The following is a 27,999-nucleotide window of genomic DNA, read 5'->3' as shown; positions in this document are numbered from 1 at the left end:
GGTCTTGGGCTGTGGGCAAGGCAGGTCTCACTGCAGTGACACTGCACAAGGAACTGGACCTGGGGCTCCCTCCCTCACCCCATACTTCCCTGCATGCCAGCCCTGTCTGATGTCAAGCTATGCTGCTTGAGTAAACTCAGTGGTTCTCAGCCTCAGGCTGCAGCTGAGAGCTGCCTTTTCTCCCAGGACTCACACCTGGCCCAGCACCTCCCTGCTGTCCTCTCTGGGTGGAGACCAGAGGGCAGGACAGATGAGGGTAAGAGCTCAGAGCAGATTCCCACCCACTGCTGTCCACAGGAATTGGCTGGACAGTCAGGAGGACAAGCAGGACAGAGGGTGGGGGAGGGCATTGGGCACACAGCAGGATGAGACCCTGCTCACTCCTCTCCTGCTCAGTCTGTAGCCCCCAAATCTCACAGAGATGAAAGAGAAGAACTAGTCCTGAGAACAAAGGGGGGCTCTTCTCCTGGATGTGGGGAACCCCATCCTCAGCCCTGGGCTCTGTTCAGTCATCACTGAGGGCTTCTCCTTCAGGGCTGGGAGGTGAACCTGGGGCCTCTTACATGCTGGGCATGTTCCTGCCACTCTGAGACCCTCCCAGGTGCAGGGAGGAAGGGCTTGAAAGAGGCAGCCTGGGCTCAGGAGGGTAGGCTCCCCCTCTGACAGCCTTCCAGAACCCCTGAAACCACCTGCTCTCCTCTCACAGGTAAAGGTCCACCTGGGTTCAAGACAGGGATACATCTCAGGAGCACAGAGGACCTGGGCAGCCTGAACTCAGCCTCTCCAGATATCAGAAGAGCCTCACCCACATGCAAATCCCTCCTCCTGCCCTGGGTTCAAATGCCCTCTGTGCTGTGGGAGCTCCCAGCTCTCTGCTCAGACAGGGTTTAGTTCTCTGGAAGGCAGGTGTGGTCTAGAAGATGAGGCTGCTGGGTCTTGTCCTGTGCCTGGTCACAGCTCCCCAAGGTGAGTGTCCCCAGTGTCAGATCTGTATCCATGGGGAGGTTGTAGCTGCAGGTGACTGACAGGGTATGACTGTCTTTGTCCCCAGGTGTCCTGTGCCAGGTGCAGCTGCAGGAGTCAGGACCTGGCCTGGTGAATCCCTCGCAGACCCTGTCCCTCACCTGTGCTATCTCTGGTTACTCCATCACAACCAGTGATTACTGGTGGAGCTGGATGCGTCAACCCCCAGGGAAGGGGCTGGACTACATAGGGTACATAACTAGTGGTGGTGGTACCAACTACAGTCCATCCCTCAAAAGCCGAGTGTCCATCTCCAGAGACACGTCCAAGAACCAGTTCTCCCTGCAGTTGAGCTCCCTCACCACTGAGGACACAGCCACCTATTACTGTGCCAGAGATACAGTGAGGGGACCTCAGTGTGAGCCCAGACACTAACCTCCTGCAGGGCACCCATGGCCAGCAGGGGGCGCTCATCACACAGGGTCAGTTCCAGAGCAGGGTCAGAGGGAAGAAAGTGAAGTTCCCCTCATGTCCTGAGGTTTCTTCCCAGCCAGCACACCCCCTAACACTACCATGAATAGAGATTATTTACATCTTTCTTGTCTCAGAATCTCAGAAGTTTGTCCTTCTCTAAATCAGGCTTGTATGAAATTCTCTTGCTCAGCACAGGCTACTGAACAATATTTCTTGATGAACATTAATTTTTTTAACCTTTATTTAATTAATTTATTTATTTTTATGTGGTGCTGAGGATCGAACCCAGGGCTTCATGTGTGCTAGGTGAGCACTCTACAGCTGAGCCACAACCCCAGCCCCCCCCCCGAACATTAATTTTTTAATGATATTTTCTGCCCAGTGTCTGCAACGTAAACTTTATAAACTTATCTTTTCAGTACCAGGGTTTCATATCAGGGGGCCCTACCCTGAGCTCCATCCTAGCCCTGCCTCAGTTTTATTTTAAGACAGGTTCTCTCTAAGAGGCCCAGGCTGGTCTTGAATTAGTTATCTTCCTACCTCATCATCCCGAGTACCTGGGATTAAAGGTGAGCTCTACCACATCCAGGTTAACTTTATAAACATTTGATGCCATGTCTTATCCCCTCCATGCTCAGATGGATCCCCTGTTCTCTCCTCATGACACCTTCCCATTCTCAATCTGCTCAGTGTGCTTCCTGTTATGGGTCAGGTCATAGAACACATGTTACAGTAGAGCCCACATACTGCCAGAACCTTTCACCCCTGGGACCTTTGGCAATGTCTGGAGTCAGTTTTGTTTTCTCTTCTGTTAAAAAAGAAATTTTCCAAGGCAATTAGTTGTTAGGTACCATTGTAGCTGCCAAACCTCCAGCCATCACACAATACTACCCACAACAAGGCATTATTTGAACCAAATGGCTATGTACGAAACTGAGAAGCAGTGATAGAAAGGCCTAAACCCAGTTAAAATGCAGAGAAATATGCATATTCAGAATAAACTTTCATGTATGTGAGCTGTCTATCCTAGTGATGATGCTCTGTGACACCCAATTCCAAAACCCAGGGCTCCAAGTTCTGTATGGCCTGTGGACAGGGGTGACCTGAGAAAGGTCTTGAAGAGAAAGGGGCTCCCTTGGCAAAGACCCAGGAGGGAGCGTGGTCAGTTATGTAGGAGACTGTGGGAGCTGTAAGGTGGCTCTGAAACTAGCTCCAGGTCCCTGAAGACATGCTCTGCTCAGGACCATTCTGTTCCCATCTTGGTGTGAGGTGACCTCAAGTCCAAGAAGCTCCAGGACACGTGCTGGGGAGAGGCAGCTTGGAGCCTGCCTGGGTTTCCAGCCACTGTGGCTGGATGCAGGGTCACAGAGAGGGACACCCTGGGCTCTGTTACTACTCACACCAGTGTCTACCCTGTCCTGAAAGTCCAGCTCCAGTCTGGGTGAAGATGAACAGTGGCAATTTTGATATCCCAGATCATCCTAAGCTACTCCAGGTTCATTCCAGAATATTAAATTATTGGGAATATTTGAAAAATATGGGCTGGTTGACAGCTATGGCACTGATTTTAAATATAAAGTTTGCTAGTGGCTAAAATTTATACTACTAAAATTTGTAACAATGCTTGTCAATTCTACATCTATCGTTAACAATCTCATTTTTTAAAATTTCTTTAATTTTTTGTGCATTATAAAAATGAAAATTGTGTAGTCCGTTTTGATGTAGTTTTAAATGCATATACACAATTTTATAGCAGAGCAATTTTACCTGTGTACCTTGTATATCTTAAATTTCTCTGCCTGTCATCATCTTTTCAATTTATTATATATGTTTGGTCATACTAAAAGAAAACACAGGGGCCTGCTGGCCGGGAGCACCTGGGGAGCTGCGGGCAGCGGTCGGGAGGGAGCACGGGCCTGGGCCTGGCGCGGGCGGCTGCACGAGCAGGGCAGCCGAGCCCAGCGCTCCCTCCCCATGGCCGGGAGCAGGCCGAGTAGGCGGCGACGGCGCTGAGAGGCCAGGGCGGGGCTGCGGGGGGGCCTGAGGACTAGTGGAAGATGAACGCCCTCCTAGAGCAGAAGGAGCAGCAGGAAAGGCTGCGGGAGGCCGCGGCCTTGGGGGACATTCGGGAGGTGCAGAAACTGGTGGAGAGCAGGGTTGATGTGAATTCCCAAAATGAGGTCAACGGCTGGACTTGTTTACACTGGGCATGTAAACGCAACCATGGTCAGGTGGTCTTATACCTGTTACAGTCAGGTGCTGACAAAGAAATTCTTACCACAAAAGGGGAAATGCCAGTGCAGTTAACATCAAGGAGAGAAATCAGGAAGATCATGGGAGTGGAAGAATATGATAATGATGACGACACCCTTCCTCAGCTGAAGAAGGAGTCAGAACTGCCCTTTGTTCCCAATTATTTGGCCAACCCAGCCTTCCCTTTTATCTATACTCCCAGAGCAGAGGATTCAGCCCAGTTGCAGAATGGGGGCTCCTCCACACCCCCAGTATCCCCCCCTACAGATGGCTCACCTCCATTGCTGCCCCCTGGGGAACCCACCCTGCTAGGAGCCTTTCCCCGGGACCACCCTTCTTTGGCACTTGTTCAGAACGGTGATGTGACTGCCCCCCCTGCCATACTCAGAACACCAGAAAGCACAAAACCGGGTCCTGTTTGTCAGCCACCAGTGAGTCAGACCCGCTCCCTTTTCTCTTCTGTCCCATCTAAGCCACCAGTGACTCTGGAGCCTCAAAATGGGACTTATACAGGACCGGAGCCAGCATTCCAGCCATTTTTTTTTTTTACTGGAACATTTTCATTTAATATGCAAGAGCTTGTACTCAAGGTAAGGATTCAGAACCCATCTCTTAGAGAAAATGATTTCATTGAAATTGAACTGGACCGACAAGAGCTTACATACCAAGAACTGCTCAGAGTGAGTTGCTGTGAGCTGGGTGTTAATCCAGATCAAGTGGAGAAGATCAGAAAGTTACCAAATACACTGCTAAGAAAGGACAAAGATGTCGCTCGACTCCAAGATTTCCAGGAGCTGGAACTGGTTCTGATGATAAGTGAAAACAATTTTCTGTTCAGAAATGCTGCGTCCACACTGACTGAAAGGCCTTGCTACAACAGGAGAGCTTCAAAACTGACGTACTAATGCAGCAGGGACTTTTATCGCTGAGTATTGTGACAATGTATGTCACCTCTGGGGCAAGGACAAGCCATTGATCCAAAAGCCTCGGATGCCCACGAGGTTCCCTGGTGCCACTGCGTAGTGTACACTAACATCGTTGTTCTGCCAAGGCAAGAAGCCCCTGTCCCCCAGCAGCGGTGCCACTCTTCCAAGCCTCTTGGTGCACAATAAACCTATTGCTTGAAGCTCTGAACAGCTGAGAAGTGGTCTGGAGAGGCAGAAGCCGGAGGTTCTATATCCAGTGTGTTTTATGTGCAGAATGTAAGAGAGTTGTCTAAGCAGAAGCTGAGAGAGCACAGAACCTATTTCCGGCCACTCCTGTTGACAGTGCACCTGAAGGGCAGGGCGTGCCTTTCTTAGTGTTGCATGCTCTTGACTCTCCTGAAATTGCAAACTGACTAGAGAGGAAGACTGGGGAAAGCACGGGTACTGGACAAAGGGATTTTGGTGTGACTTGTGCTGTGAGGTTTCTTAGAACATATTTATAAATGTTACTCAGGTGAAAAGTATTTAAGTATACAGTTACCTAATTGTAAATAGGCTGTTAACCAAAAGCTTCCCCTCCCCCACTTTTCCTTTGCGAACACTCACAACTGCTTCTGTCTCCACTATCATCTCTGCTTTACCTCCTCTTCACGGTCACTAGAGGGCTCTCTGAGGCTTTCTAAAAAAGCCACTGCATTTTTACTGAGGCGATTCCTGTCATCAATGTATTTAATTGCACTGTTTGAGAAGAGCACAAGCATTGCCAGTCCGTGTTCTACATTCTCATTTTCCACTAGAAATGAAAAGCAGTTTTTGAGCCTGAATCTGTTGCTATTTTACAGGTTATTGTGGGAAATTGAACTAAAGGAGTTAGCATCTTTATTTTTGTAACAAAGATAAAGGTTATTTTGAAATTATTAGGATTTTTACACAACTCTGAAATCTGTTGCTTTTTTAAACAAATCGTTTGATCTTAGGAATTCCCCCTACTGCCACCACCAATCCACTCAACAAAATCAGTTGTGAGTCTACCAGACTTAAAAACAAAACTTACCTGATTAAACTATTGAGCATGGCATAAGAATTTTGTTCAAGAATGCATTTGAGGATTCTTTTCATTTTCTTCAGCATCATTAAGGTGAAAGAAAAGCTACTGTCTCGTTGAAACAAACAGCTTAGCTTTAGAAATCAGAGCTGCCCAGGTAGACAGGAGAGCAGGGGTTGAAGCCAGCTGTTGGAGAGCATCCCTGCTGTCTTAAGAAGCTTTCTCCCCATAGTGCCTATAGTTTCCAAAGAAACTTAACTTCCTGATTGTGTTAACTTAATTTTATTAGAACACTATAATTGAGTAAGAAGGTGCAGAAGATGTCAATGGAAGAGAATGTTGTACTAAGATAATGGCCTCCTGCTGCTGCTTAAGTACTGAAATGAGGCTGAGATATTCCTCAAGGCCAACTTCTTGGAGTCACTCTGTTTAATGACTTCCTCGTATCCCCTCCCCCCTTACTGCTGGTGACTTATCCTTGTGGAGTGTGCATAGCATAGTGAAGGTTACTTTATTACCTACTTTCTCTTAAGTGCTTTAAAGAAACCTCCCTTGTGTTTCAACCAATCAGAAACTACATTATCTAGATGTACTAACCTCTTCCTTCACTTTGAAAAGTTACAACTTACTGATACAATTAACTATGGTTCTATCCTTCAAGAAATGGTTCAGTATTAATTCATGTCTAAATTACTGGGGTTAAAACTCTTTTAGCCACCTAGATTAATTAGAGATTCTCAGAAGCAGTGGAGGCCCTTGGTTAGGAGGTGGCCTACAGAGTTGTTCTCCAGGCTCAGAAGCAGAGGGAGCAAGGGCTCTGCCCTACCCTGACCTCTCTCTCCATAGAATCCTCTGTGGTCAGTGACTCTGGCAGTGGGATTAGACTGCACAGTTGCTGGTAGGTGAGTTTAAAGTCTTAATCTATGCATTCAGAGAAATATTTTTATATGCTTTGTGTAATTTATAACAAGAGTTTTTTTAGCTTTGTTAACTGTGAATTCTCTCCTTCCCCACTGCATATTTAAAGCATGTGTTCACACTGGGTGTAAACATTCACAGAGGATTCTTTTCTTTGTGCATTGCTACTCTTCAAACATAACAGGTATTATTAAAATTAAATATTAACTGACCAAAAAAAAAAAAGAAAGAAAGAAAACACAACAGTTTTCCTTTGTTATATGTCTCTGAGGTTCTTATTGTACATTGTACAAATGTTGGTGTTTTAATGACTAAAAAGAACCCAATTGCATTCAGAGGGCATTTCTGAATGATTTATTTCCCCCAATGGTTTGATTTCTGTCTTCTTTCCTTCACTGAAACCTCAGGACTTGCTCTGCATTCTCACACAGTTCTTTCCTCGCCCAGGTGGATGCTGGGATCACTTTCCCTAAACACAATGCCCCTAACTTGAAGACAGCCTGTATTTGATGGCTTAAGCCTGTTTCTCTGAGTATAATACATGGATGTACTTATACAAATTAGATTTAGGACTTGAGAGTGTAATACATTTTGAAGGATCTGAATAAATAATGATGTGTTGTATATTGTTGTTCACACATGAGGGTGTTTGATCATCAACATCACTGTGAATGTCACCATTTCTTTCCCTCAGACACACAGCTGGCCATTCCAGCTTTATTTTCATGATTACATTAAAACCTTGTAAAGTCTTGTGAGGCAGAGGAGACAGCACCCTGACACAAGGGGTGCCAGGTGCCATGATGGGTCCCAGGCTGGGCACGCCCAGCTGTCCATCACCTGTCCCTCCTGAGTCTGGGGAGCCCACCAGCTGCTCTGTCCCACTCACTGTGAAGCACAGCCTGGCTGTGGGCCACAAGTGCCCTGTGAGCTGCAGAGCCCCAGTACAAGGCCCTCTCTGCACGTGGCCCTCACCACCCACCCTCACCCCCACCCTCCCTGCACCTTCCCATCTCCAGAGGCCACTGTCCTCTCTCTTTCCAGGACCTGCTGCAGTAGGCTACCCACATGAGTGATGGTGTGGTGATGGTCTCCCTCTGCCTGACTCATTTCAGCTAGGACCATGTGCTCCAGGGCCATGCCCAGGGCCAGGAAGGACAGGATGCCATTCTTTTGGCTATAAAATATTTCCTGGTCTGTGCATAGTGGATGTTCTTCATCCATCTACCCCTGAATGACTCCTTTGTTGATTGTGAAATGTGTTTCAATAATCAATGGTTTTCCAATAATTATTTGATGTACAGATTACATTTCTTATGGAAAAACACTCAGTACCTGGGTGGCTACATCATGGGTGAGACCTGATTTTATTTCTGATGAAGCTTCATAGTGTTCTCCATGACACAGTCTACATTCCCAGTAGTACCCTGACCCCTTCCACTGTGAGCATTTGTTATCTTCCTCCTTTTCAAGGAGCCATCTCACCAGGGAGGATTGAAATCTCCCTGTGGTTTTGTTTGCATTTTCCTGGTGATTTGTGATGTTGAGCGTTTGATAAGTTATTTGTGTTATTTCTATGTGATCTTTGATAGATGTGAACATAGGTAATTTACCCAAGTGCAGTAAACTGTGGGGTATTTGCTCTGTGTTATCTTTGGCTACTGAATTGTTGGCTTTTCCCACTCATTCTGCATTTCTGACCCTTGTTGGAGCAACAGCTTTCCAAATAAATTTTCTGCTAGTGTGTAGATTTTCTCCTCAGTCAGTAGCTTCCTTTGCTGTGGAGAATCCTGCTGCTTGATCTGTCCACTTTTACTCTATGGCCTTTGTTTTTAGGTTCTTATCTTATTTCTCCTCCTGTGTGAGCACCTTTCAGTGTCTCCTAAGTTTTCTTCCATGGCTTTGACATCTCAGGACCTGTGTGTAAGTCTTGCATTGATTTGGAGCTGAGATTTTACCTGGTGAGAGTGGGGGTCTAATTCTAATCTCCTGCCTGTGGTTGTCCAGTTTTCCCAGAGCTATTCAGTAAAGAACCATCCTTCCAATAAGGATTCCTGACCTTTTTGCTAGACCCAGTGGACTACATGTGTGTGGCTGCACCCTGTCATCAAAATCTCCTTGCATCTGTGTGTGGGTTCAGTGCAGGGCCAGCTCTCTAGGCTGCTGTCACCTGTGGTACATGTTGATGTGCAGGTAGAGATGAGACCAGGCAGTGCTATTTTGGGCGAAGGTGGCTTTGCATGTTCAGTTTCCCTTTGGCTCTCTGTGAGTTTTAAGTTTATGCTTTCTCTTTCTGTAAAGAATGTCACGGGAACTTTGGCAAAGGATGCATTGAATCCTCAGGTGGTTTCATGGGGTGTGTACAATCAACAGTATTTTTACTCCAATTCCATGAATTGGGATATCTTTCCACTTTTTCTGTATTTTATCTTCAATTGCTTTAAACGAATTTAGAGTTTACCTAATGGATATATTTCATTTTTTTGGATTATTTAATTCTAGATAATTATGTAGCAATTTTGAATAGGACTATTTCTTGAATTTTTCAACATGATTAATTTTTTTTTAAAGAGAGAGTGAGAGCGAGAGTGAGAGAGAGAGAGAGAGAGAGAGAGAGAGAGAGAGAGGAGAGATAATTTTTAAATATTTATTTTTTAGTTTTCAGTAGACACAACATCTTTATTTTATTTTTATGTGGTGCTGAGGATCGACTCGAACCCAATGCCCCATGCATGCCAGATGAGTTCACTACTTCTTGAGCCCCATCCCCAGCCCACAACATGGTTACTTTTGATGTATAAAATGTCACATTTTGCATGGCAACTTTGTATTTTGTGACTTTACCAGTTTGTCAGTTGTAACATTCAAGGTGGACTCTTTAGGTTTTTTTTGGTTTTTTGGTTTTTTTTTTTTTTTAAGGAAGTGTCTTATGGAACTAAACACTAAAAGAATTTAAGTAAAAGGCAGTAATCTGTATGTACACAAAATGATCATTCCATAAATATTTACATGAGGGAAAAGAGAGAGAATCACTAAAACTGAATTGCTACAGGTATGAAAATCCTTTCTCAAAGCATTTTTATTGAGGAATCATATAAGCTTTTAAAATTAAAATAATTGCAGAAACATAAATCTTAATTTCAGTTCTCAGTTCTTACTATTTAAAGGAACCAATAGGTCATAAACAGCCCAAGATTTCAAGAACCAACTATTCAGTTCAGTTTTTAATATCAAATCTTTTTTTTTCAGCTTTCATGATGAAATTAAATTTACAGAAGAGATAAAGAGCATGCTGAAAGGTATAAATACAAATTCCAGTTCATCCTCCTTTATAAAGGCTAGTCAGCCGCTCCACTTCTTTACAGGTGTCCATGCTCAAGGCATCTGCCTTCCTTCGGAGTCGATCATCACGGTATACTTTTGCTGCATACTGCATATCTGTTTTTTGCTTTCTTTCCAGAAATTATTTCAAATATTAGTCACATAATTTTCTTCTACACTTTTTTTTTACCGTTGGTAATAACATTCCTTTATATTCATTTTTAAAATGTTTGTTGACATAGTAAACAAGGCCCAAATTTTCTGTTTGCATTTTAATGGTTTGCTCTGATCCAGATCTGGGATATAAGGAATAAGGAAGATTGGAGACCATCAGTTGGCTAATAATAACACAAGAATCAGTAGGGTAATGGGCATCAGCTGGATAAACACAGAAAAACCTCCGATTCCTCTTTTTCTTCTCTTTCATGTCCACTATGTGGATGCTGATGTTGATGGCTATAACCAGCTCGGCCATTTGAAAATGAGTGTACACTACCTGAAGGAAATATATATTGAACAAAAAATATATTGAACAAGTCTTCTGGAGTTATATCAGCTTCACAGCCTCTATGGAAATTAAATCTGCCATTGTCTTGGTGATTACATGCTTGTTCTTCACTGCCTGTGAGATACACTGTTTTCCTTTTTCTGGATTGTTTAAAACAGCAGAAGCATTTCCAATCTTCTTAAAAGCATCTGTTGCTCCAGATGCATAGTTTTGTCTGGATGAAACTTCAAAGCAAGCTTTCTATAAGCTTTTTTCAAATCTTCATCACCAGCATCTTTTGTAACTCCAAGTACTTCATAGTAATTTTTACATTTGTTAATGCTGAGAACTCCCTCTACTTGGTCTTTGGTAAAGCATTTTCCACTTTCACCACCACGGGATACGCTGTCCTTTGTGCAGTGGGGTTTGCTGGGATCACTAGTACCTGATGGTGTTCCGCATGAGGACTATTTCCAGCAGTGCTTCATTTTTCATAATTATCTCCCACAGTGCTCTGTTCCCAGCTACTCAGGAAGGCTGAGGCAAGAGGACTGCTTGAGCCCAGGAGTTGAAGACCAGCCTGAGCAACAGCGGGCCCAGGGCAGAGGGTAGAGCTTCTGAAGGGAGCGCTGGGTTGCCGGGGATCCGGGCCTCCCTGGTGATCTCTTATTCCGGTTCCCCTCAGGACTTGCGCCTGGTTCCCTTTCCTTGAGAAGCGCGGCTACAACGGGGAAGCCGCCACTGCTGAGGAGGCGAGGCCAGCTAAGGAGCTCACAGCAGCCCAGGGCAACAGCAGCCATATGCAGAGAGGGGCGGGGACCTCTTTAGCTTTTTATGTATATAAAATTGGGTCATCTAAAACTGAAGTTCCTTGAATTCTCCTTCCCACTTTGAAGGGCCTTTGCTTCCCTGTCCTGTAAATTGCTATTGCTAAAGCTTGCAGTGTGATGTTGACTAGAGGTGGGCAGTCTGGGCTTCCCCCCTGCCATCTGAGAGACCTCTGGTTGGCCCTCATTTGGATAAGCTGGAGAGTGGGGATCTACAGCAAACCCTTAAGTTCAGACGCACTTCCTCCTCATGGTTCTCACATGTTCTGCACCACACAGGAACATGTGCTGGGATATGACCTCAGTAGTGCAGTGGGGACATGGTGGAAGGTCTCAGGGGCAGGCTATTGGGGAGCCTGGCCCAGGGTGTCAGTTGTTCTCTCTATCTGTGGATGATGTGGACATGCTGAGAAAGACAGGGCAGCAGCAGCATGGGCAGTAGCTGTGTGCCCAGGAGGATCACAAGACACATGTTCCAGACAGTGAGATGCTGTTTCCGCAGGTCCTGCACTGCCCAGGAGCAGGAAGGGAGGAACAGGTCACAGATGATAGATAGATAGATAGATATGCTCAGACAGAGGGCAGACAAATAGAGAGATACATGGTAGATAGATAAGGTATTTCATTGACAGATAACAAGGAAATGATAAAAGATGATATACAAATATAAATAAGTGACAAAATAATTTATCAAAGCTGATATAAATATAAGAAAATGATGATAAATAATATATTCATAATAGATGATTGATGATTCACAGAGAAAGATAGATGATAGATAATAGATACATAGAAATATAGATAGATATTTAGCTAGCTATAATTGGTCTCAGGCCCCAGATGATACAAGAACACTGCTCCAATTTTCAAGTCTTTCCTGTTCTTGACCACGTATCCACTTCCATATATTTCTTTCACCATATTCCCTGGACAGGACAAAAAAGATGCTGGGCATGGAAAATGGGAGAAATGGAGAGGTCTGAATTCTCTCAGGGCTGTAGCCTACTTCACTCAATAGAAGCCCATGGCCAGAGCCTCTCCTTTCCTGTCTCACCCTCAGGTACAGGTCCTGATCATGGCCAAATCACCATGGAGACACAGGGGCAGCCTGGCACTGTCTGCTCTAGGTGTGTGAGTGGCAGGTTCCTTACCCATTGACACAGCCCTGGGCTTGAGACCATGTATGCAGTCCCTGTGCTTGCTCCATGGCCCACTCCTGACTGGTCACTGCAAGGACAATTAGCATGGAGAGTGTGCTCAGCTGGGTTTTCCTGGTGGCTGTCTTAAAAGGTAAATAATTGAGAACCAGAGACCCTGAGTGTGTGAGTGGACAGAAGTGAGAGAATGAGTGTATGAGTGAGAGTGTCCTGACCAGGATGCTTCTGTGTTTGCAGGTGACAAGTGGATATATAGCTGTTGGAGTCTGGGGGAGCCCTCGTGCAGCCCTTGGGGGGGGACTGCAACTCTCCTGTGCAGCCTCTAGATTCACCTTGAGCAGCTACTGGATGAACTGGATCTGCCAGGCTCCAGGGAAGGGCCTGTAATGTTTTGACAATTTAACTAAAATGGTGTTAGCCCCTACTACCCAGACTCAGTGAAGTGCCAATTCACCATCTCCAGAGACAAATGCAAGAACCTGCAGTACCTGCAAATGAGTAGTCTGCGAGCCAAGGACAAGGACACCTATTACTGTGCCAGAGACACAGTGAGGGGTCCTTAGTGTGAGCCCAGAAACAAACCTCCCACATTGTGACCAAGACCAGCAGGGGGCGCTCAGCAATAAGAATCTCAGGGTCAGGACAGGAGCAGGTGCAGAGAGTGGTTGAGGACTGGTTTCTTGTTGTGTATTGAGGCTTTTTTTCTCTATCCCCCTGGGTCCTAGGCAATTAATACCTTTTTAATTCAGTTTGTATATTTCTATGATATCTTTGACAAAAATGTTTGTTTCCTTGTTTTTCAGGGTGCCAGGAACACCAGGGCCACTTAGAGCCCTATATCACAGGCTCCAACTTGAACTCTTGAAGAGGGAGGTTCAAATGGATTCCCACTGGGGCTTCCCCTCAATTCAGAGCCTCCCCATGGATCTTTTCTAGATTTATAATCCTGTTCATCTGCTCTCAATTCTACATTCAAAAGTCATCACTGTAAGGGAGCAGAGATTCACCATGCATAAGCACAGGGTGTGGCCACACCTGCTCCTGTGAGTGACCTCACAGTGAGACACACAATATCCAGAGCCCTCTGCAGAGTTGTTGACAGCACTTTCTGAGACACACAATCAGTCACAGAGTAGACTTTCTACTCTGGATTCAGAGTGAGGCAAAATGGACAGTGGGGTCCGGACCCAGCTCATACTAGGACACTCAAAGGTCGCAGCTCAGGCCCATCATCAAGGGTTCCTAAAGGAGGGCCTGATTCCAAGTACTGTCTCTGAAACCAACCAGTTATCAGAATTTCTGCTGTCATCAGGTTGCAGAGACACAGGAGAGCTCCATAGTTCAGCACAGGGCAGCCTGGCCCATGTCACAGACAGAGTTTATGGAGCCTGATCCCTCCAGAGAGAAGAGCCTTTAGCAGCCAGAGGAAGAAGAGGAGATAACCAGGGTAAGGGGGATCCCGGGTACTTTTCTGCTCTCAGCACTGTGTTTGAGCCCTCCTGCAGAACCATGAGGGACTTCTCCACAGTGATATCCAGGCTGGGGCCTTCCACAGACACAGAGAATTTGAGAGACACTTTGAATTCCCCACAGTGATGCTGAGGGAGTGCTGGACTGGTGCAGCAGGACTCAGCTGTCCTAGGGATAGGGGAGAGAGCGAGCCCCCACAGTGTCAGGGGTCAGCAGGGAAAGCTCCACCTGGATGGTCAAGAGTAACCAGCACCAGAGGAAGACATGCTCAGGAGCTTTCTCAGCTCCATACCCAGAAGTGAGGCCAGTGGGGCCACTGGCTTCAGAACCCTGAAGACACACTGTGCCCACAACCACCCTGACTCCATCTTGCTATGAGGTGATCTTGAGTCTGAGAAGCCCCCGGCCATCTGGCTGCTGGGCAGAGGCACCTAGGACAGTGCCTGGGTTTCCAGCCACTGTGGCTGGATTTCAGGATCACAGAGAGGGACACATAGGTGCCCACCCTATTGAGAGTCCAGCTCCAGTCTGGGTGAGGATGAGCATCACCAATATTTAGTTCCACAATACTCCCAGGCAACTCCTGCTTCACTTCATAAATTTAAATTATTGTGCTTTTTCCCAAAGATTTTATTTTTAATTGATTTTTTTCCCAAAAAAATTTTGATTGAGAGTCATAACACTTTTTTTGTATACAAAATAGATAAGTTTCTAAGTAACTTAGAGTTTTATATTTTATATCAGTGGAATCCATTTCTTTTTCAATCAACAAAACTTTTATATTTTTAATTATTTGTAATATTTTATATTGAGCATTATCATCATCTTCTCAAATTATAATTTATTTTTTCATACCAAATACAAATACAATGATTTTCTTTTGCTGTATATCCCTGATGTTTTCATGTATACCTAACTAACAATCATACCTTGTACAATATTGTTTTCATTGGTGAAGAGAAGTGATTTTGCATTTGATAAACATAGAATTTTTTCATTAATTTTTTTCCTTAGTGGTTGAGTTTATGTCTCCTTTGCCTCATTCAGAACTCAGAACTTACTCTGGGAATCTTGCTCAGCTTCTTCCTGAGCCCTGGTGGATGCTGAGATACCATTCCCTAAATATGGTGCCCTTCACTTTCAGACAGTTTGAGTTCTATAGCTTAAGCCTGCTTTTCTGAGTAGAATGTTTGGACAAAGTTATATACATTAGATTTGTGATATAACAGTGGAATACATATTGAAACCCGAATAAGCATTCATAGTGTATGTTGTGTTTCACACAACTTGCTGAGACTGCTTCATGTCCCTCTTGTCCTCTTTTCTGATCTCAGTGTCCTGTCTTGTTGGGCTTGGCTTGGATTTTATGTTAGCAGACAGGCATTTTGTTGGATTTCATGTGTTTTATTATAATTTATTATAATTTCAGAAAATTACTTTAACCTCCTTTTTTCTTTTTTTTTTGCTTTTTATTAAAAGAGAGAGACAGAGAGAGAAAAATCTTTAATATTTGTTTTCTAATTATCGGTGGGCACAACATCTTTGTCTGTATGTGGTGCTGAGAATCGAACCTGGGCTGCACCCATGCCAGGCGAGCGCGCTATCGCTTGATCCACATCCCCAGCCCCAGACCTGCTTTTTTCTAAGTGTTCTATATATATCATCTTGAACCTTGTCCACTCTGTATTTGGAGATTTCTGTTGTATGGGGCCCTCAATAGCATTTGGTTTCTGTCTTATGAAAACATTCCTTGGAACCACCCTGTGCTTTGATCCCCTCACATCTGGTTCCTGGCTCCTTAAATGACATCCAGCTCCCCTACTTCTTTCTGCACCTGAAGCTCTGTAACCTGATAAATTTTATTCCAGGCTGGGATTGCCTTAGGGGACTTAATCTGAGCTTCTCTCCAGTCTGGCTTTGGGCTCACATGAAGGGCCCCTAGGGAGGCCCTTGTCTGTCCCTACTGCAGTGGGGAGGTGGTCTTGGCCCACATTATCACCTCCCACCCACCACAGAAACCTGCCTCTCCCTGTTGCCAACTCCCTGTGATGCTTCTCCTCTGAGGACTCAGACTCTTGTTCTGGACTCTTCTCTTCAGCCCAGGATGCTGTTCCTGAGGACAAGGAGGGGTGGTCTGAGGAGTATTTCCTCCTTCTGTTCCTACTTTCTGTGAGGTTCCAGAAGAGCCCCTGGTATTGGATTGGTGGGTTGCCCTGAGTGTAACTGTTGCATGTGACAACATCTTTCATTACCTCACTTGGTGAGTCTTACTTTTTTCTCCAAGCATCATGTTCCCAATTCAGTCCATTTTCCAAGAAGTGACATTATTTCTCTCTTTCTTGTTGCTGTGGGAACTCCAGTGGGCACGCAGGTCACATTTTTCTCTGTCCACTCTTGTGTGGACAGCACCTGGCTGGTGCTACACCTGGCTCCTGGAGCTATGCTGCTATAACATTGGTGTGTGTGCATCACTATTCTCTGATGATATTAGGTCTGTGGATCAGTACTGAGGAGTGGAAACTGGTCCCATAGTAGCTTGACTCCTAGTCTCCTGGGTCTGTGGGCTCTCCTCACCCAGGAAGGAAGTCCACGGTACAGGGTAGAGGAGATTATGGCTGCAGAGTCACTAATCAAGACCTTTGGAGACCAAGAAAGAAGCAGTTCTGATTTTATTGCACAGTTACCTTGTATATATACTCAGGCAGCAGCTAAGCAATTTACAGGTAGTCACCAATATAATTTCTGGCCAACTTTCCTCCACAGCCCTGGTAGCCAGGTCAAATTTGCAATCAAACCTATAGTATGTTTGCTGTTATCCATGGACATTAACTGCCTGGGAAGGCAATTCCCCCCAGACATCCATTCCCAGGAGGTTCCCTCTACCTATCCTCTTGTTTCTGTTTCATGCTGTGAACAAATATTTTTGTGACCAGCAATGGAGGACCATGTTCCCTGCAATGTCTCTGCATTGTGATTTTATTATTTCAAATTGTCCCCAAGAATTATGTTTTATGAATCCCTGGACTTCAGATGTGAAAGAACACTGGGATGTGCCTTACACAGAAAGAATGTGAGAAACAGAATTTTTTTTTTCAATTGTGACTCAGAAATCTTGGCCAAGGCTCTAGTGTCAACAGGTCACCAATGTCAATCATCCATGAGTATGAGGAGAAATCACCTGAACTGAGCATGAGGCCACTCAGGACAGTTCCAAAGCAACCCACGTTATGGGAGAGGAAGTCAAGGAGCCTGCGAGACCAAAATATTGGATCTACGATATTTTGATCATAGCTTAATGAAAGAGAGCTATAAGTGAGCATGATGTTAATGTAGTAGATGGACATGAAATCTCAGGTAGGGCCAAGTAAAACACTGGGGGCTAGAACCCACTGGTTTACACCTGGATGAGGGGAGGAGAAAAGAGTGTCATGCCAAGGGTCTAGGTGCATTGCTGTGATGGTCTAACTTGAAGAATAGCTTTCTAAATCAGATGATTTTCTAGGACTTGGAAACTACATATAATGGCACACCTGGCTTTTTGGTGAAAACCTGGAGACCAGCAGGTCTTACCTGAGCCACCCCAATACCAAGAGGTGGGTGCTGCAGGCTCAGTGTTTGCAGGAAGTTCATGGTCAACACCACAGGGAATAAGGAGAGGAGCCCACATGTCTTATTAGGGTGCTGTGCTCACTCAAGCAGGAGAATAATTCCTGAACCTCATCAGGAAGTCAGCAACTACACCTGCCCTCTCAGTGACCCACCTCACTATAGACAGTGTCCACTGTTTTCTCCAAATGCTGGGCTGTGGGCAAGGCAGGTCTCACTGCAGGGATGCTGCACAGGGAGGGGGACTGGGCCTCCTCCCTCACCCAGCCTGCCCTGCATGCCATCCTGTCTGCTGTCAGCCTGGCTCTGCTGCTCTGGGGCACTCAGGGGCTCTCAGCCTCAGGCTGCAGCTGAGAGCTGCCTCTGCTCCCAGTACTCTCACCTGGCCCAGCACTTCCATCCTGTCCTCTCCTGTTGAGAGGAAGAGCTCAGGAATGTTGGTTTCTCCTCTGAAAGCCTTCCAGCACCCCTGAACCCAACTAATTTCCTCTCACAGGTAAAGCTTTACTTGGTTTCCAAGGAGGGACACACCTCACGAGCACAGAGGACCTGGGCAGCCTGACCTCAGCCTCTCCAGATGTAAGAAAAGCCTCATCCACAGGCAAAGTCCTTCTCCTGCTCTGGGTTCAAAATGCCCTCTGAGCTGTGGGAGATCACAGCTCTCTGCTCACACAGGGCTGAGATCTCTGGGAAGGCAGGAGTGTGTTCTAAAAGATGAGGCTGCTTAGACTCTTCTTTAGCTGGTCACACCTTCCCAAGGTGAGTGTCTCCAGTGTCTGACCTGGGTTGATGCAGAGGTTGTGATTGCAGGTGACTGATAGCATGTGACTGTCCTTGTCCCCAGGTGTCCTATGCAGGTTCAGCTGCAGAAGTCATAATCTGGCCTGTTGAAGCCCTTATAGACCCTATATGTCACCTGTCCTGTGTCTGGATTGTCCATCACAACTAGTGGTTATGGCTCGCACTGGATTGATCCTTCAGCCCCCAGTAAAGGTGCTGAATGAATAGAGTATATATAAAATAATGGTGGTACTAACTAGAGCCCATATTTCAAAAGCTGAGTGAAAGTCCAGAGACATGTTCAAGAATTAGTTTTTCCTGCAGCTGAACTCCCTGACTTCCCAGGACACAGTCATCTATTACTGTGCCAGAGCCACAGTGAGGGGACCTCAGTGTGAATCTATACATAAACTTCACTGCAGGGTGCCCAGGGCCATCAGGGGGTGCTCAGCAAGCTAAGGAGCAGGTTCAGAGGGAGGAGAGAAGAGTTTACCTCAGTCCTTGAGGCTCCTCCTCAGCCAGGACCTGCCAAGACACAATTTTGTATGGAAATTCTCTAGTTCATTCCTGTCTCAGAATCTCAGATGCTTTTCCTCCTCTAGATCAGGCTTGTCTATAATTCCATTGCTCAGCATAGGCTACTCAACATTATTTTCTGATGAAAATTAATTTTTAATAATATTTACTGCTCAGTGTATTTAATGTGAACTTTCTAAATTTATTTTTTCAGTACCAGGGATTGATACAATGGAGTCATAACCCTGAGTTCCATTATAACCCAATTTGAGTGTTATTTAAGTCAGGTTCTCCCTAAGAAGCCCAGGCTTACCTTGAACAAATTATCCTACCTCAGCATTCTGAGTACCTGGGGTTAGAGGTGAGCTCCACCACACCCAGGTTAACTTTATAAACACTTGATGCCATATCTTACCCTCTGCATTCTCAGCTGGATCCCCTTTCTCTCCCCATGACATCTTTTCATTCCCAATCTGCTCAGTGTGCTTCCTGTCATGGATCAGGTCACAGAATACACTTGACAGCAAAGCCCACATAGTGGGCCAGAAACTTCCACCCCTGTGGACCCTTGACAATGTCTGGATTCAATTTTATTTTCACTTATGTTAAGAAAGGGTTTTGCAAGGCAACCAGTTGTTAGAAACCATTGTACCTGCCAAACCTCCAGTCATCACTCAACACCACCCATAGCAAGGAATTATCTGAACCAAATATCTATGGACTGAACAGGGAAGCAGTGACAGAAAGCCCTAAACCTGGTCAATGCACAGAAATATGCATATTCAGAGTAACTTTGGTGTATGTGAGCGCCTACCTGTCATGATAAGGCTCTGTGACATCCACACTCCACACCCAGGGATCCAAGCTGTACATGGCCTGTGGACAGGGGTGAGAGAAAGGGGCACCCTTGGCAAAGACCCAGGAGGGAGAGTGGACAGCTCTGCGTAGACTGTGGGAATAACAGGTCAGCTCTGCCACTGGCCTCAGGACCCTGAAGGCACAGTTTGCCTAGTGCTGCTCTAACCCCATCTTGCTGGGAGAAGACCCTGAGCCTGAGAAACTCCAGGACACCTGGCTCCTGGCAGAGTCAGCTTGGATCCTGTCCAGGTTTCCAGCCACTGTGGCTAGATTTCAGGATTACAGACAGGGACAACCTGGGCTGTGTTCCTGCTCACGTCAATGCCCATCCTGTCCTGAGAGTTCAGCAGCAATCTGGGTGAAAATGGTCATGGAAAATTGTTATATCCCAGATCATCTTAAGTTACTCCTGGTTCATTCCAGAAAATTAAATGTTTTTTTTTTTTTGTTTTTTTTTTTGTTTTTTTTTTTTTTTGTATTTGCCAAAAGACGTTGATTGAGTGTTATAACACCGATTTTGCATATAAACCTTATAAGTTGCTAAGTTAGAGTTTTATATTTTATATCAATACAAGCCATTTCTCTTTCAATAAACAATATTTCCATATTTTAATATTTTATTTGAGAATTTTAATTATGTAATTGTGTTGCTTATTTTGGCATATTCATAGATGTATGAACAAAATTTATTGAAGAGTCTTTTGTTTCCTGCCTGTATTTTCTATATGAAATTTCTCTACCTGTCATTATCTTCTCAAATTATTATCTATTTTTATTTATACCAAATACAAATACAATGATTTTTCTTCTTCTTCTCTGATGTTCTTACATATACCTAAATAATAATCATAGTTTGTATAATACTTTTTTCATTGGTAAAGAAAAATGATATTGTATCAGATTAACAGAATTTTTTCAATTGCTTATTTTCTCAATGGTTTCATTTCTGTCTACTTTGGCTAACTGAAACATCAGGATTTGCTCTAGAGGGCTCACTCAGCTCCTTCCTGAGTCAAGGAGGATGCTGGGATCTCTTTTCCTAAACATGACACCCTTACTTGCACACAGTCTGTATTTGATTGGTTAAACCAGCTTTATTGGTGGGAGGTACTGGGGATTAAATTCAGGGACTCTTGAACAATGACCCACATCTCCAGCCACATTTTATATTTTATTTAGAAATAGGATTTCACTGAGTTGCTTAGTGCCTCACTATGGCTGAGGCTGGCTTTGAATTTGGTTCCTTCTGCATTAGCCTCCCGAGCCATGGGGATTGTAGGTGTGCACTACTGCACCTGCCTTGTGTCTACTTTTATGAGTATAATATTTGGACTTGGTTGCCTAAATTAGATTTAGGGATTTGACAGTTAAATACATTTTGAAGGGCCTGAATAAGGAATGAGCTGTTGTATTTTGTTTTCTTTTTCATGTGATGGTGTTTGATCACCAACATTACTAAGAATGTCAGCATCTCTCTCCATCAGAAACATAGCTAGTGATTCAAAAATTATTTTTATAGCTACAAAAATATGAGTTCTTGTGGAGTTCTTTTGAGGGAGAGAACAGCACCCTGACACATGGGTGCCAGGTGCCATGATGTATCCCAGGCTGTGCACACCCAGCTGTCCATCACCTGTCCCTCGTTGGAGAGGGGAACCCACCCAGCTGCTCTGCTCCAGTCTGCAAGATTAAAGAACACCCTGACTGTGGGCCAAAGTGCACTGTGAGCTGTGGAGCACCAGGACAAGGCCCCTCTGCATGGGGTCCTTACCACTCATCCTAACCCTTGCTCTCTCTACACCTTCCCATCTCCAATGGCCATAGTCCTCTTTTTCCAGATGCAGTAGTTTCCCCATATGATTGATGGTGTGGTGATGGTCTTCCTCTGCCTGTCTTATTTCAGCCAGATCCATGTACTCCAGGGCCAGGCCTAGTTCCAGGAGGGTCAGGATGCCATTCTTGTTAGTTAAATGACATTCTTCCTCTATTTATATCATATTTCCACATCTTCTTTAATGAAAAATGTGATGATCATACAAAGTGCTTCAAGAGCCATGGAACTGGTGTTAAGAACAAACCTCTTGGACTATATATACTAACTCCTATGCACATTGGGCAGAGGCTTGTCCCTAAGCCTTAGTCTGTCCCACCCGATGTCTCTGCTGGCCTCTGGCTATGTGGCACAGGGTGGCATCTCCTGCCTGCTGCCCTCAAAGCTGGCCCTGCAGATGGCAGATCTATGTGCTGTGGCCTTAGGGGGCTTTCCTCCAAGGCTCCACTGGCCATGGCATAGGGGGACTCTTACAGGGGCAATACCTGGAACAAAGCTCTGTCTGAGCTCCAGGGCTACCCAGGACATCCTCTGGAATGCAGGTGGGGGAAGACCACCTCCACACTTTTACACCCTATATGCCTGCAGAGTTAGCCCCACAGGTGCTGTCAGATTGGCTGTTGGGTGACTATTTCAGCTCCCAGATCTGAGCTGGCACAGACCAACACTTTGCCCAGTCCCAGGACTGCATTCACATCTTTAGATCTTTACTACAACCACCTCAGACCCCTGCACCAGTGTGTGCTGAGTCCAGTCTCTACTGCTCTGAGCAGCTCCCATGGCTGATGGTTTACAATGAGAGAGCTACATTGCAGCAGGTTCTGGAAATGCAAATATCAAGGTGCTGCTCCTGACCAGGCCTTCCTGAGGCTGTACCACCTCATGGCAGAAGGCAGGAGGCAAAGAGAGGCAGATGGTTATAAATGACAGAATGGTGCTGGGGTCACACTGGGGGTGCAGTTTGCAAGAAAGGCTCTCTACCAGCCATATGAGAAACCAGGTGGCCATGCCCATGATGTCAGTTTTATTATCTATTCTGGGACCACGTTGACATGGTGAGGGTTGCAGAGCAGCAGCATTGTTTTCAGGTGACTGTGCTTCCAAGATGATCCCAAGACAGTTGCTTCCCCTAATTCTGCAAATCACAAGAGGAGGAAGGGAGGCCTAGTTCACAGATGACAAATTAGCAAGGGGGTAAGAAAGATAGATAATTGATTATTGATAGAGTATATATAGATAGATGAAATATAATGGTAGATAGATTGATAGATACCACATACATACTGAACTAGAATAAATTAATCCTCACCCTGAAAACATCATGAAGTCCATATGGACACTGGCTGGTCCATCTCCCAGGCTTGTCACAAGAGTGAGCTAGACAGGGCCCTATGTGGACTCAGCTTATGACAACTGAAAGTGAGGACAGAGATTGAATTTCTCCCTGTGCCCACCACAGATGGCAACAGCATGTGGACCTGAGGGCTTTGTGCCAACTGGATGCTCCTGAGCTGAAGGAGGCCCTCACAGGGAGGCACAGCCTTCCCACTGCAGGGAGCCTCTGAGGACCTCAGCTTGATGCCTCCCTGGAGAGCAGGTGCAGCAGAGGGGAGAAGATGCTATCCAAAATATTTGTGAAACCAAGTACTTTGCATGAATTAGAATTTTGAGGACAGGGATGTTTGAATCATACATTACAGTTGTGTTGTATATTCTTTTATCTCATTTTTACATTTTACATCTTTTATCATTTTCACTTTTTAATTTTATTTTTCTTAATATTAAGTGTTTGGCTTATGTACTTATTGTCTCCCATTTCTGATCTCCCCAAAATCACTTTCTCTCTTCTCCTGCTACTAACCATCATCTTTTGATTCCTCTTTCTTACTTCCTAAGAACTAATAACTCTATAATCTCACCTTCTACCCCTTCAACATCTCATTCTTTGTCCACCATCAGAAATTGTAAATCCTTTTGCAAACATACTGTTTATATTGTAGAAACATACTGTATATTGTGACAAAAATATACATCTTAATAGCAGCCAGTTTGTTTAAGGTTGTATATGTTTTGTATTGGGATCTGTTAACCTTGTTCTTCCCATCAAAGAGAGATATTGGAACCCTGCCAGGACACTATAAGCTTATAGGGTAAGGTGATGAGTTGGAATCCAACAAAATCCCTGCACATAAAGTGGGAGCTGAACTTAGAGAACACTCTCATATTAGATGCACAGTTTGGGGACTGGGCCATTTAGACAGAATTTCTCTCTCTCTTCACAAATGCTCACCATCACATATGTGACAAAAGTCAGAGCACATATTATATCCAATCTTTTATAAAAATATTTTTTAGTTGTTGATATACTTAAATTTTTAATTTATTTATATGTGGTGCTGAGGATCAAAATTAGTACCTCACACATGCCAGGCAAGTACTCTGCCACTGATCCAGAACTCCAGCCCCAATATTGTATCCAATTTTACTGTTGTTGTCTTTGCTTGTGTGTCCTGGATAACAGGGAGTATAGAAGATAAGGAAGGCTATACTTCATGTAAAAACCACCAAAGTGTCAGTATTGTGTACTCTCAGGATAGAAAAATGATATCTATGTTCAGAGAGCAGTGGAAGAGAAAGCAGGGGCTGTGCTGGGCTCAAACATGAAGACTCAACACCCAGAGCCAGAGTGGATTCCAGGAGTGAGACTGGGCATCAGGAAGAGAGAAGAGTCCTGGGAGAAGGTGTTGGGCTCAGGAAGATGGGCTCCTGTCAGGTTTTTAGCCCCCGCCCCATTCCCTCCTGACCTGTAGGAGATATTGGGAAGAGCACTTCCTGACCAGGATGAACCAAGAAAGGAAAGGATCAACTGACCGCTGGCGCTCAGTCCTCCCCAGCAGGAGGACAATCAGATGCCTCAGGGAGACCAGTCAAAGCAGGATCTCAGCTTATTGATAAAACATACACAGCTAATATAATGTACAGGAGCCAATCAGGATAAAGATCAGCAGGGTGGGGGAAATTCACATGTACACTCATCCTACAGGTAGGAGCTGTCCACGAGGGCAGAAGGGTTCTGAGCCTATCCTAGAGGTGGTCTGATTTTTGGTCACCACCCAGGCAATGCCTTCTGGCTGATTGCCAGGTGCTATCTTAGCCACATGTGGCCCCAGGACCAGGAAGCGGGTAGCAAGTTAGGTTTTCTCTTTTCTGATGCAAGATGCCCCACATGTTGCATGCCCTACATCAAGTTAGGTTTCCTCCTTTATGATGCACATGCCCCACATGTTACATCATGCCCTACAGGCTCCTCCTCTGATAGCCTTCCAGCACCCCTGAAACCACCTGCTCTCCTCTCACAGGTAAAGCTCCACTTGGGTTCCAGAGAGGGACATATCTCAGGAGCACAGAGGACCTGGGCAACTTGCCTTCAGCTCTCCATATATAAGAAGAGCCTCACCCACATGCAAATTCCTCCTCCTGCTCTGGGTTCAAATGCCCTCTGGGCTGTGGTAGCTCCCAGCTTTCTGCTCAGACAGGGCTGAGGTCTCTGGGAAGGCAGGTGTGTTCTAGAAGATGAGGCTGCTGGGTCTTTTCCTATGCCTGGTCACAGCTCCCCAAGGTGAGTGTCCTCAGTGTCAGACCTGGGTCTATGTGGACATTGTGACTCCAGGTGACTGAAAGGGTGTGACTGTACTTGTCCCCAGGTGTCCTATGCCAGGTGCAGCTGCAGGAGTCAGGACCTGGACTGGTGAAGCCCTTGCAGACCCTGTCCCTCACCTGTGCCATCTCTGGATTCTCCATCACAATCAGTGGTTACTGCTGGGATTGGATTCATCAGCCTGTAGGGAAGGGGCTGGAGTGGATAAGTCTAATATGTTATTATGGTAGCACTGCCTACAGCCCATCCCTCAAGAGCCGAGTGTCCATCTCCAGAGACACATCCAAGAACCAGTTCTCCCTGCAGCTGAGTTCCCTGACCACCCAGGATACAGCCACATATTACTGTGCCAGAGACACAGTGAGGGGACCTCAATGTGAGCCCAGGCACAAATCTTCCTGCAGGGCAACCAAGACCAGCAGGGGGTGCTCAGGGTCAGGACAGGAGCACAAGCAGAGGGAGGAAAGAACCTTGGCCCCCAGTCCTGAGCTCCCTTCCCAGGCAGATCCTCATGAGAATAACATTCATAGTTGTTTTAGAGAAGTCTCCTCCCCTTGGACATCACTCACGTCTCCTTATCAGGTATTATTTGTCAGGAGTCCCCTCTCTCAGTGCAGGCTGCACAGTCTTGCCTGTTGTTGGCCCTTTCTGTGCAATGACATGTACTGCATGGAGCCACCACATGAGCTGTGTGAATACTTCTTGGTTCAGGGGATTGCCTCCACTCTCAGAAGGTCTTCACATCTTCCCCTCCCAGTGTCTCTCACAGTCCAGTGTTCCCAGTAGTCTTCCTGTGACTGATCGAGATGCTAATGGGGCCAGCACAGTTTACTGATTTGGGAAAGCAATTAAACTATGATTTGGAAGTTTATAATAAAATTAGTGCCTATGTTAGAAGGGCATGGAGGGAACTACCTACTAAAGGAAAGAAAATCTTAGATTTCAGTCAAATACAACAGGAACAAGAGGTAAAATTCTTGGATTTTATGGCTCATCTGTATTAGGTTGCTAGCTGCATAGTAGGTGACTCTAATTGTTCTGAGGTGCTGGTCAAACAACTAACCATTGAAAATGTCAATTATATTTCTCAAGAGATAATATAGCCACATCCTAAGAAAGGGATATTTCTGAATTTATTCACCTCTGTTCCTATGTAAGTCCCATGCATTTACAAGATCTCACAATTGCAGGGACATTAAAACAGGCTCTACAACCTCCATCCAAGAGACACAATTCTCAGAGGCAGTGTTTTAATTGTGGAAAAGCTGGATACAGGGCTAGGGACTATGGATTGCCATGAAATCAGGGAGGTTCACATGATTTTCAGCAGCACCATTGGAGGGGCAACCACATGGCATAGGGAGGCCACGTCCAGAATGTCATAAATGGCCAGCCTCCATTTAAGGCACCACTGGGAAACATGAGGCAAGGCTGGCCCTGCCTAACAGTAAGGGCATTGAAGTATACTCAAAAGGAGGAGCCAATGGCTCCTAGTCCTATGTCATCATGCCTGGCCCAATTTCTTTATGCACTAGCCCAACTGGCCCAACCATACAATCCCTCAAGAAGTTTCTGGTCCAAAGGCCAAGACCTTGGAGCTCTGACTAGCCATGGAGCTAATTTTAACTCCTGAGATAGGTCCTAAACTAATTTGTACAGAGATTTATAGGCGACCATGCCAGATATGATATGTTTATTACTAGGATGCAGCAATTTGATTCAGAAAGGTATTCCGGTATTACCAGGTGTTGTTGAAGCAAATTTTGATGGGGAGATTAAACTTACATTTCAATCAAATTGCATTATTCAGCTCTCTCCAAAAAAATATAATTGAACAGATTTTATTTTTGCCTTGCTGCTCTATAAAGGGAAATCTAGGGACTGTCCAAACAGAATTCCAAATCCTGAGTTCCCCTACTGGGCCTACTGACCTCAACTGATTAGATAAGAGTACCCTCTATTGGATTTTAAAAACAACCATAAAAATTTCAAAGGCATAGATATAGGAGCAGATAAATCAATTATCTCCAGCAGGTACAGGCCCTGAAAATGGCATTTAAATATTGCACCTGTCAGTATAGAAGGGATTGGTCAAATTTCACAACCTGCTCAGAGTGCTCAATACTTTCGATGAGAAGATAAAGATGATAATTAAGGACTCTTTAAATCCTATGTCCTGGATACATTGCCAGTACATTTGGGGGGACAAGATATTCTAAGCAGCATGGATGTATTATTAATAACTTCAAATTCCATATACTTGATCAAGGATTTATTTCTCTTAGAGGATTTGAAGGGAATCAGCAAGAAGGTTATTTGTCTATGACTCAGTCTCCTCAGTGAAGACAATTTAATTCACTCAATCAAAAATTTTGATAGGAGCACTGATTTTCTCCTTGGCCCCAAAAAAACAGCAGAAAAAATTAACTGGCTTACAAAAGAGCCAATTTGGGTTTGTCAGTGGCCCTTAACATGGGAGAAATTTCAAATAGCGAATATTGTAGTCCAAGAACAACTTCAAGTTGGCCATATAGAGCCTACTTTTCATCCCTGGAATACTCTAATTTTTGTGTATAAGAAAAAAAATCTGGAAAATGGAGGCTATTATAAGATCTTAGGGCAATTAATTGTATTATCAAGCCATTGGTAGCCTAACAGCCTAAAAACTTCCTTCTTCTATAGTCATTCCTTTTGATTATTATTTAGTTGTAAAAGATTTAAAAGATTGTTTTTCACTACACCATTACATCTAGATAATTGTAAGAAAGTTGCTTTTAGTTTTCCAGCTGTAAATTTCAAACAACCAGTTAAGAGATTTTGCTGGAAAATTTTGCCTCGAAGTATGTGTAGTAGTCCAATCCTTTGTCAGAACTTTGTAGCTCAGGCTGTTGCTCCTGTAAGGAAAGAAT

General features: G+C 44.9%; 3 pseudogenes; 2 read left to right on the top strand and 1 right to left on the bottom strand.

Moving 5' to 3' along the window:
- The first annotated feature begins 920 nt into the window (after nt 1-920).
- LOC144252815 (immunoglobulin heavy variable 4-30-4 pseudogene) lies at nt 921-1,398 on the top strand (annotated as a pseudogene).
- Nucleotides 1,399-3,494: 2,096 nt separating this feature from the next.
- LOC144252824 (ankyrin repeat domain-containing protein 40 pseudogene) lies at nt 3,495-4,920 on the top strand (annotated as a pseudogene).
- A 4,978-nt stretch (nt 4,921-9,898) lies between these two features.
- The window catches only part of LOC144252814 (dnaJ homolog subfamily B member 14 pseudogene), a 28,564-nt pseudogene continuing 10,463 nt past the window's right edge, over nt 9,899-27,999 (bottom strand).

Source organism: Urocitellus parryii, unplaced genomic scaffold (genome assembly GCF_045843805.1).
Source record: "Urocitellus parryii isolate mUroPar1 unplaced genomic scaffold, mUroPar1.hap1 Scaffold_60, whole genome shotgun sequence".
In the NCBI taxonomy this organism is placed as follows: domain Eukaryota; kingdom Metazoa; phylum Chordata; class Mammalia; order Rodentia; family Sciuridae; genus Urocitellus; species Urocitellus parryii.
The sequence above is the reverse complement of the archived record's forward strand: the minus strand, read 5'-3'. Positions and strand labels throughout refer to the sequence as shown.